We start from the raw sequence: 10,103 nt of genomic DNA, 5'->3' as shown, positions 1-10,103 counted from the left end.
AAAGAAAGGATGACGATGTAATTTTTTTTTTCTTATTATTTTTTATTTTCAGACGCTTTCGCTCTTTTCCTTCCCAGGACTCCCGAGCGGTGGGTTAATTCTCTGTAGCTCTTGTGGTTCTTATTGCAGCCCAGCCTGTAAGTGTGCACATCCTCGCGTTCCTCCGCTGCTCCGCGAATCTCTGCTGGGGTGCAAAACGCCGTCGGCTCCTCCTGGCGAGCCCGGGTTTTTCTCCGGGCACTTTTTGCCCGCTCCTATTGCCGGGTGTACGGAGGGGAGGGCGAAGGCCTGCGCTGGCCCTTGCGGGAGGCGGTGGGAATAAGGCGAAGACTTCTGCAAACCCTTCTTCCAGTTGGGTTTTGCAGCGCAAGGATGGAGGGGGGTGGGAGGGGGCCGCCACCCGAGCGTTGATCCGGTCCCATATGTAAATGTATCACCCTGTATGTAAATCTGTAGAGATTTATACCTCTCCAGCCTCGAGCCTTGCGTATTTATTTTGACCGACCGTGCCGGCGCTGGGGCCTGCGGCTTGGGTTTGTTTCGGGGGTGCATCAGCACATTGCCAGCCTGCTGTGCCGTTTGCCCCAACACTTTTTCAGCTGTGGGCTGCCCAGCGTGGCCGAGCAGGGGGAGGGCGCGCTCCGGGCCGGGATGCCTTTCCCATTGCAATTAATAGAAATTTGTTTATGAGAATAACCACCACGGGTCACGGTGCCCTCGCTCCTCCGCTAATACAGTCGCTCGGAGCTACTGATTCAGTTGCCGCTGAGCCCCACGAAACGGGTGCCTTTGCTGGGAAGTTCCTGCGTGCCGGGTGCTGCCTTTATTTTGATTTTGCAGCCGGGCTCGCAAGCCGAAATGCTCGGTGCCTGCTCTAAAGTCGGGGCGGGGGGGGAGGGAGGAATAAGAAGAAAGCTGTTCTGCTAATCCGACTAATTTTATCATTAAGAATAGACCGGTGGCAAGATCAGAACGGTGCTGCCGAGACACTTGAGATGGTTCAGATATGCTCGAAAGCTGTAGTTAAAAAGCAAGATGGGATTCCCAATGAGGGAGCACGGCCAGAGCCGTGCGAGGCTCCGGGCCCCGGGAGCAGGCTTGGGAGGTGTTTGTGAGCGGCCGGCTCGTGGGACCCACTCGCACAGACTGCCCTCCGGGCTTGTGCTTCCTTACAGCACGGAAATTAAAAGGCCTGAGGGGGGGTGGAGGGGTTAAGGAAAAAAAAAAAAAAAAGGTTCTTTGCTGTTTGTCATTTTTCTGCAGCGTGACGCTTTCGGTTTAGCCAGCCCCTGTGCCTGGCTGGACGCAACGCTTGCAGAAAGTTAGGCAGGGCGAGAGGGCTCGCGGCGGGGTTTTTGCAGAGCCCCGGGGTCAGGCGTGACTTCTGCTCCGGTGGCACTGTGAAGGGGGCTGGCTCTGCCTCGGTCTGCAGCGTGCCCCCCCTGTTCATGGGGATGCAGAGGTCACCCACCAGCATCCCCGCTGGGCTGGGAACTCGGCAGGCACCCGCTCGGCCTGGGCGTCTTCATAGGGTGGGATTTTCTTTTTCTTTTTCTTTTTTTTTTTTTTTTTTTTTAATTTATTCTGCAGTTTAATGTCTTCTCATCCCTCTACTCTGTCACCCATGGGGCTCCCACGCTGCCTCCCACCACAGCTTCAGCACCCCATAAAAGCAGTGACGGTGGCTCCAGGGTGCCAGGGAAGGGAACGTCTCCCCAGGATCCCCCTCGCTGTGCCTGTGCCCCACAGGCCAGAGGGGTCTGTGCCGGGCAGGACAAGGCCTTGTCACCTCCTGCCCCTCTCCTGGCCCAGCTGGGTGCCGGCCAGCCCTGGCTCGGGGCGGTCACTCTGCAGCTGGTGGTGGCTGCCCAAGAGGAAGGCGACGACGAGCCCACAGCACGCGGAGGGGCGGCGGGGCTGCCCGGACCCCTCTGCCACAGGGCCCCCCTTGCCCACATCACGTAGCCAGCCGTGGGCAGCCTCTCCTTGGGACTGCAACCCTGGTGCCACTTGGTGATGCCAGGACGGGGGCATCGCCGCCGCAAAATGGTCCATGTGGTGTTGGCAGAGCAAGGCCGGAGCCGTGCTGGGCATGACAGAGGGTGATCTGCCCCGGCTGAGCTGCTGGGCTGAATGGCGCTGGGGATGCTTTCTGATCCTCTGCCAGGGCCACAGCTCTGTGTTGGGGACCTTCGGAGCCAGGGGTGAGAGGTGAGGGGCTGCGGGACCTTCCCTTATGTCGGTGGGTTTGAAGCATCCCCGCGGCCCACACCTCTTCACAGGTGACCCTGTCAAGAAGCGCTTCACCTCACGACATAAACAGCACCCCATAATCATTTTTCCCTTCAGAAATTAACTCCTTCCGGCCACAAGGCTTCTCCAGCCCCCTTCCAAAAAGCAGACCCCAAAGCTGTGTCCGGGAGGGGGCCGTTCAGCCTTACAGAAGAGCACCCGGTGGCAGCAGGGGACGGTGGCGGCCGCAGCCTGCATGACGCTGCTGGAAGGGAGCTGGGCGCACATGGAGGTGCGTGCCTGAGGCCGGGCCACACGCTGCACGGGGACACTGTATTCCCTGGTTCAGCCCAACTATCTTGTTTTCTAATCTAACCTACTTTTTTTTTTTTTTTTTTTTTTTTTTTTTTTGTCAGAGGTTGGTGCTTTGCAGGAACCTGTTCTCAGTGCAATCTCAGAGCTTTTTGTGGGTGTCTGATTTCTGTAACACGTTTTGGTTTCCAGTATGAATGTAACGTACAAAAGGATATCATGACACTGCTCTAGGTGTATGCGATCTTATCTACCTGACATTTAGGGTTTTTTTAACCGTCCATTCACCTGATTTGCATAAAAATCACATGGGGTTTCTTTTTTTTTTCTTTCCTCTTTTTTTTTCATGTATCATCATAACAAACTGCTCAAGTTTACCGGGCTGCCTTCTGCCTGTCAGCATCAGCTCCCCTCTTTCCTCCCTGACAGAGGCTGGGGCCAGGGAGGCCAGCGCTCAGCAGGGACAGTGCTCCCTGCCCCACTGTCCCTGTTGGCCGCTGAAACCTGTAATGAGCAGGATTTAACTTCCACGCAAACCAAGCCGGCAAGCACGCATCCCATCCGGTGCTAGTAAATTTAAATAGATGAGACTCCTTTTTATTGATAAGGAAACTCCCCAGAACAGCCCCATGCTCCCAGCAGGCTCCCCCTGCCGCGGCCGCGCTCATTACAAAACAAGGCCGCAATTAAAATAAACTCCACAAGCTAAACAAGCTGCCGCCTCTCGCTGGTCATGTGCAGGCTTTAGCCCTCGCGCAGAACAAAATGTTTTCCTCGGTATCGGAAGAGCCATCAGCTCCATGAGGAGGGAAGAGGGAACATGTAAATGGCAGGGAGTGGAGTATCGTGATGTGCATCGGGGCACTTTTTCTTGCTTTCTTCTCTCTCTCTCCCTTTTTTTTTTTTTTTTTTTATTGGAGTGTTTGTGATCTGGCTAGGTCCTCGCCGTGCGCGAAAGGACTGGAAGTGGAAAAACTTGAATGTCACGGCAGGGCCCGGCTGTTCCAACATGCCCTGGGCACACCTGAGCTGACCCCCCCTGGCTCCCTGCTCCTTGCCACCCCAAGCTTTCCCCCCACAAGCCCCCAGCCCCATTTTTATTGCCCCCATCACGCCCCGTGCAGAGGTGTTGGGTGACAGCTCAGCACCTCCCAGAGGGACACTGGGGCACCCTGGAGGGTGGGATGAGTGGAGGGATGGACGGACAGACAGAGGGAGGGACACCAGGGAGGGGCACCCCGTGGTGACCCCCAGCCTCTGTGTGATGGCATTGCTCTGTCTGAGAGTGTTGCCTCTTACGTGCCACATGCCACAGCATGAGGATGCCCCCTTTGGGGCAATAAACACCGCTCGGATCAATATCCCGCAAAAAGAGCGCTTTGATAAAGGTGGTCCCACTGCACTCAATAAAGTCTCAGGACATATTCCCGTGAAATTGCCCAAATAACTCGTGAATCTCCTCAGCTCTCGCTGCCAGGAGAGAGTGCAAACTTGCCTGTCAGAAACGACTTTACTCCCGTGTAGCCGAAGGAGCGAGATAGCTGCCTGCCTGCCTGCCTAATCTCGCAAGCACTCAGGACGAGGTCGAGTAAACATTATTTACACGTGGAAGGGGTGCAAAGCCTGCCGTCGTGCCGGCACCGTGCAACAGAGCACTGACGGCCCTCGCTGTCTGTGCCTCAGCTTTGATTTAGATGGGATTTGATTTAAGCAGCCCCAGCTTTGCCAGGCGCTGCACCAGAGGACTGCTGCCCACCCCTGCCCGCTCCCCATCAATTTTTAACCAGTTATGGACCAAAGTCTGGGAGCGCCTCAGCGGGGCTGTGCCAGAGAGCCTTTGCATGCCTGATGGCAGCACCTGTCCCACGTCTCCAACCCGCCCCACGTCCCCAGTCCGCCTGCTTGCCTGCTTTTCCCCACATTTTCTCATCCTGGCACCTTCAGAAATCTTCAGCGTGTGACCAGTGGCAGTGCTCAATCCCTCTCCTGGCACTGTGTGGGGACGCTGACCTCTCCCATTGCAGCTGAGCTGTCAGCTTTCAGCTGTCGACATTAGAAAAACTTCGGTAACCCCCACAGATACTTGTCTGATAAGGAGTTGCTCAAACCTAATGCAAAAGAAGTTGCTTTGTTGGAAAAAAAAATAAATAAATGTTTTGTATGTTTAATAGTGTTGTTTTCTTCTGTTCAAGAATCCCTCAGATCCCTGATGTCAAAATGCAGAAAAGAGCCTAAGGAAAAGGACAGAGCCTCAAAGTTTTGCAGGGAGCCTGAGTGCAAGCCCATGGAAATTAAAAGAGGGGTTTCCATCGATCCTGATGGTTTGCAAACAGGCCTCTCGAGTTCAAGCTGCAGCAGCAGGGGGGTTTAACAGCTCCTCGGACATCTCAGCCAGTCGAGTGCTGCGGGAATTTCAATTTCTCTCTTCAAATAAAGCATCAGCGTAATTTTTATATTCTTTGAAATGATCTGCACATTTTCTTTCAGTGAAACCCTTTGATTTAGACTTAAAGGATTTAGTGACTGGGTGGGAGGGTATCTGGAAGTAATGATGAAAATGGTAATTATTTGTTTTACTGCCTCCTGAAATTCTTTTATTTCTCTGTACTATCTTTAAAAGCATGGCTGGCAATAACAAACTGTCTCTGAAAAGAATTCAATTAAATGCATTGCCAACAAATTATTTTATATTTTTTATACCAGTATTTAGAGTGTTAAATAATATATTAGTAGATTTATAGACTACATTTAGGTACGACTATGAATAGCCACATTAAAAAAAAAAGCAGAATATTCATGTGAAGGGGGGGGCTGGTTCCTGGGTTTTAAGATTTTTTTCTTCTCGTCCTTTTTTTCTTATTTGAGTTTCAGTTTTAGGACTTAAAAAGAATTAGATTTTCCCGTCCTTTTCTGTTACTCTCAAATGACAAGAATAAGCCAGCTATTTTTTGAGGCTAAAATTCCCATGGGATTTCTCCTTATTTTCAATAATTAAATATTAAAGAACTCAGAAAGAACCAGGCAGATTCTACGATACGGACATGAATGGAATGGGATATTTATTTGCATAGGTACATGGCAAATAGGGAAGGATCGATCTCTGAGCTGTATGAAATTGCCAGTTACTCCATTAGAGTTTACAAATAGATTATTGCCCATAAGAATATAACTCTTCAAGTCCTAAAAATATTTCAACTCCAGGATTATTTTTATTTAATCTAGTAAATGACAAATATATTTTTAATTCCTATAAAGCACAAATAAAACCTCTCCAAGGAGCTGGAAACTGAACCCAACTGCTTTTTCCCTCCTCGTCTTTTTTTTTTTTTTTTTTCATGGATATTTCTTTCCTTTTTTTTTCCCCCTTCTTCTTTTTTCTCTCCAAAGTCTTATCAGCCCCTCTGAATTTTGCAATTTATTTCTCCTTCCTCCTCCCTCAAGAAGAAAAACAAAACAAAACACTTTCCATCAGAAAACACGATACTTTCCCCTCCGAGCCTCTCTGAAAAATTGCCTGCCTCGCTCTCTCAAGACGAGTTTCCAGGATCAACAAGTTAACCTTCAGAAAGATTACAAAGGTACAGGCGGGCTGCTGGGGAGGTGAATCATTAAACACCAGGTGAAGCCCAGGGCTGCGGGAGGTTCCCAGCACGGCAGGGACGGGGTGCTGGCATCGCCGGCCGTGCGTGGGGCTGCTGCTGTCCTGGCCCCGGGGTTTAATTCCCCCGGCCACGCTCTGTGCTTCCAGGGCTGCCTCAGCCCTCGCTCGTGCGAGCGGTCCTGCCGCTTCCAGGGTGATAAATGGGGCTGCAACGGTGTGAAATATGGGAAAGTGGCCAGGTTTCCCTTCTATCCCACCCCAGCTGGGACGGAGGAACCTGTTGCTGACCTGCTTCGCTCCTCTGCTTCCCTGAGCTTCACCTAAAATGCCCCTCGCTGCCCCGGCCCCAGGGAGAGCAGGATCAGGCAGACAGCCTACCCCACTGCTTCCCCGAATCCTGCTCATTTCTATTTTTTTTTTTTCGTAACAGTTTTGTTTTAATATGACAGCATATTTAATAAACAGCCCCAGGCTGGAGGGAGGAATGCAAGCTCCTTGCCGAGATGTGGAAACCCCACACTCTTCCTGCCTCGTCCCTGTGTTCTGCTGCAAATGCATTTGCACTTCTGGCCCCCTGAAAAAATGTCCCATGGGTGCCGAGGGAGGGGGCCACACATGGACCACGAGCCCCTGGGCTCGCCACCCAATCCCATGGGCCGGAGAGAGAGCCTGCAAGGGACTTGGGCTTGGTTTTGCTGGCTTCAGGCAGTGCAAACAGCAGCATGGTGGCAGGGCCGGAGATGCCCCGGCCTGGAGCAACGTTGTGGCATTTTCTGGCATTTTTCTGACTTGAATTTTAAGCATTTTGGGGATTTATATTTCTTTCCGGTGTGTCCCCCTGAAGCATCCCTGAGTGTGGATGAGAGCTTGCTACAAGGATGCTCCAGCGACTGGGTTAATTCCCTCCTGCTAATTCCTTACATAATCATGTGGGCTCAGATCCTCAAAAGTATTTGTGTGCCTTCCTCCCTTGGAAATCAAGGAGTTTAATTGTCTGCTAAAGTTATTGTGTTTTGTTTTGAAAGCAGAGCAGGAAATAACAAACTTGGTTTTTACGAGCTTTGTTTGACTCTCTGTGGTCACAGATCATTTTATCTACCTTCACAAATAAACTCATGGGTACGTGGCCTAGTGACCAGAATACAGATGGATTTTTAGACTACGACAGTGGGAACTGGGTGCCAAAGTAGATTAGGGGAGCTGGGTCTTGGCCTGTTTATGCTTCTGGTCCCAGTTGGTAAAATGTGGATAAGACAATGGCATGGCCTCGCAAAGATGCTGGGAGGAAGAATCTATTAAGGGCTGTGAGATGCTGAGATAGGAGGATAATAGAGATCGCGTCAGTGAGAGATGCCATCTATTACAGATAACTATGGCACAGCTGACTGCATCTCCCTCTTTGGAAATGGCTCCTTTCTTAGTTTCATTTTTGGCTATGCGACCCGAAAGAATTCCTCTCACTCCCTGGCGTTTGTCCCCTTCAGATATTTCATGCGATACGGAAGAAGGAGGAATCAAAATACCATGACATTGAAGTTTATTGCCGATTCTGCTCACGTCGGTTGAAATCAGTCACTAAAACCTCAGCCGGCAGGACCCCGTGCTCTGTATTTTTCTTGTCTAGGTAATCGCGATGGCAGCAGGGGGAGGTAAGTAGAAGGGAAAAGGACTGATTTTATTAGGTGTTAGAGGAGCTTATTAGAAAACTGGGGGGGGGGGGGGGGGGCGTGGGGGGGGAGAAAGGCAATAAAATTATAAGGACGTGAATTAAAACGAGTGATGAAATCCAGTCCCTGCTGACTGCGAGGGGAGACCTCTCTCCGCATGCACCCTTTCTCAGTTTGGAAGATGCCCAGGCATTGATAAACGTTTTACGAGAGCCCGGCTCCGCAGCAGTGAGCGGTGGCTCATACCAGGAGAAAAAAAATGCTCGGGTGCCAGGATCGGCTCCACAGCTTCGGCAGCGGTGGTGAAGCCGCTGCCTGGCTGCCCGTGGGCCCTGTTTGGGTTTGTTGTCAGCAAGCAATTTGGATCCGCAGTGTACCTGGGTTATTTTTAGGCCAATTAAATTAATTGCTGGAACAGACAACCCTTTTCAGACCCAAGGCGCTTTTTGCCCCCCTTCTCGATACTGGAGGGCTAATGCATTGAGTCTGGGGCTTTGGTTTGGCAGCCAGGGCAGGTGTGTGTTTTACGTGAAAAACAGCAGCAGGGATGGATGCTGTTAGACAAATATTTGGTTAATTTTTGTAATTATTAGTAATAACAATACCCTGCTCTCTCAAGCACCTTTCATCTTGGAGCGTTTTGGAAATAGGAGGAAAACCAAGCCACGCAGCTCCGCTCTAGGGGCTGTAATTACCCTCAGCTCCACGCTGCAGATGCAGAAAGTGAGGCCGAGAGAGGCAGAGAGGACCGGAGGCTGCAGCAGAGCAGGGGAGAGGTCCTGGGGCTGCGGGACGGTGCCTTGAGCAGCAGCCAGCCATGGCCGGGCTCTTGGAGGACATATGTCCTGGGAAGGAAGCTCATCTCACCAGACCGTCACATACCCTGCTGGGGTTTGAGCCGGGGAGGTGCTCCCCTCCTGGGCTGCATTATGCATGGATGAGGCTGCCCTTCCTGCAGCTCTTTGCCTTGGGTCCTTTCGGGTGAGCGCAGGGCAGAGCACTGGCTGTTTCCAGGATGAAACAGCCTCCTTGCTCCGTGGTGCTGCACCAGCCCGTACAACCTTTCCCCTCGCTGCTGCTTTCTCCCACAGGAGGTTGAAACGCTCCCTGACCAGGATGGCTTCCTCGGGCCTCGAGCCTGTGTCTTCTCCCCTCAGTGTCAGAAGTGATGGGCATAGACGGTTTTATGATGTTCTCCTGAGCCCTCCTGGTGCCTGAGCACCAAGAGCCCACGAGGTGAGGATGGCCCCTCAGTGACGAAGAGCAGGAGACCCAGGTGGGCCACGGAGGCTGGCCCATGCCACTCTGGGCCACCACAAACTTTTGGCAGCTGTACACTCACCACCTTGGCTCCTTGCTAACCTGGCTGCCTCGTGCAGGACCTCTTTTCACTCATGGTTAGGGTGCTTCTTCGAGCTTCCACCCTACATTTATTCTTGGACCGTTGGTCCCCCACCATGTTTAGGCCACCCCTGTGCCAGACATGCCCTCCCGCTCCTGCCAGCTGTGGGCAACTTGGATGTCCGCCTCCAGGCCATGTTTGTCTTGCTGGGAAATGGGTGGAAAACTCAGGAATTTGGGATTATGCTTTAGGAAGTTCAGCATCTCATTCTAGAATGATTTTTAAGATTCTTGCCCACCCCTCTCCCCGTTTTGGCCCTTTTTGGAACAGAGGTGGCAGACTGTGGGCATGGCGTGTCCTGCAGCCTAGTCACCCAGCTGGCAGCCCGCCCCATTCCCTCACCACCACTTTCATCTGCAGCTCGTATGCTGGACTTTGGTCCATGACCCTTGATGGATATTTCAGGACGTGGCTAGAGCAATTGGCATGGGCTATTCCAGTATGTTCCTACCTTTAGGAGGGCCATGCCGTGTTAGCCAGGATCTAAGATGAAGAGGGGTAAATATGTTCAAGATCTAGTTGGGGGGGGGGGAGGAGGGGAATAAAAGGAGAAAAAAAAAATACTGAATAACCTGCTATCTCTGTTCTGCTCTGTGCCATTCTGGTGAATCAAACCTTTTAACCCCAGCAAGTGTCATGGTTTAGGCCCGCACTGCTAGCACCGAGAGCCTGGCTGTGATGCTGAGCCCAGCAGATCGTCAGTGCTTCGACCCGATGCAGGGATTCAATCACCTAAGTACAATCCAGATCCCCGTTGACCCAGTACTTCTCTCTTTTATTATCGGTGCGCAATCTCTCCTGCTGTGCCAAGATTTCTGTGTTCTTCATTTCTCTTCCGTCTCTGATGCCACAAAGTCAAGTGAATGTCTTCAAGGAAATCTCTGTAATA

Source organism: Cygnus atratus, chromosome 9, assembly GCF_013377495.2.
Source record: "Cygnus atratus isolate AKBS03 ecotype Queensland, Australia chromosome 9, CAtr_DNAZoo_HiC_assembly, whole genome shotgun sequence".
Classification (NCBI taxonomy): domain Eukaryota; kingdom Metazoa; phylum Chordata; class Aves; order Anseriformes; family Anatidae; genus Cygnus; species Cygnus atratus.
Note: the sequence above shows the minus strand (reverse complement) of the source record.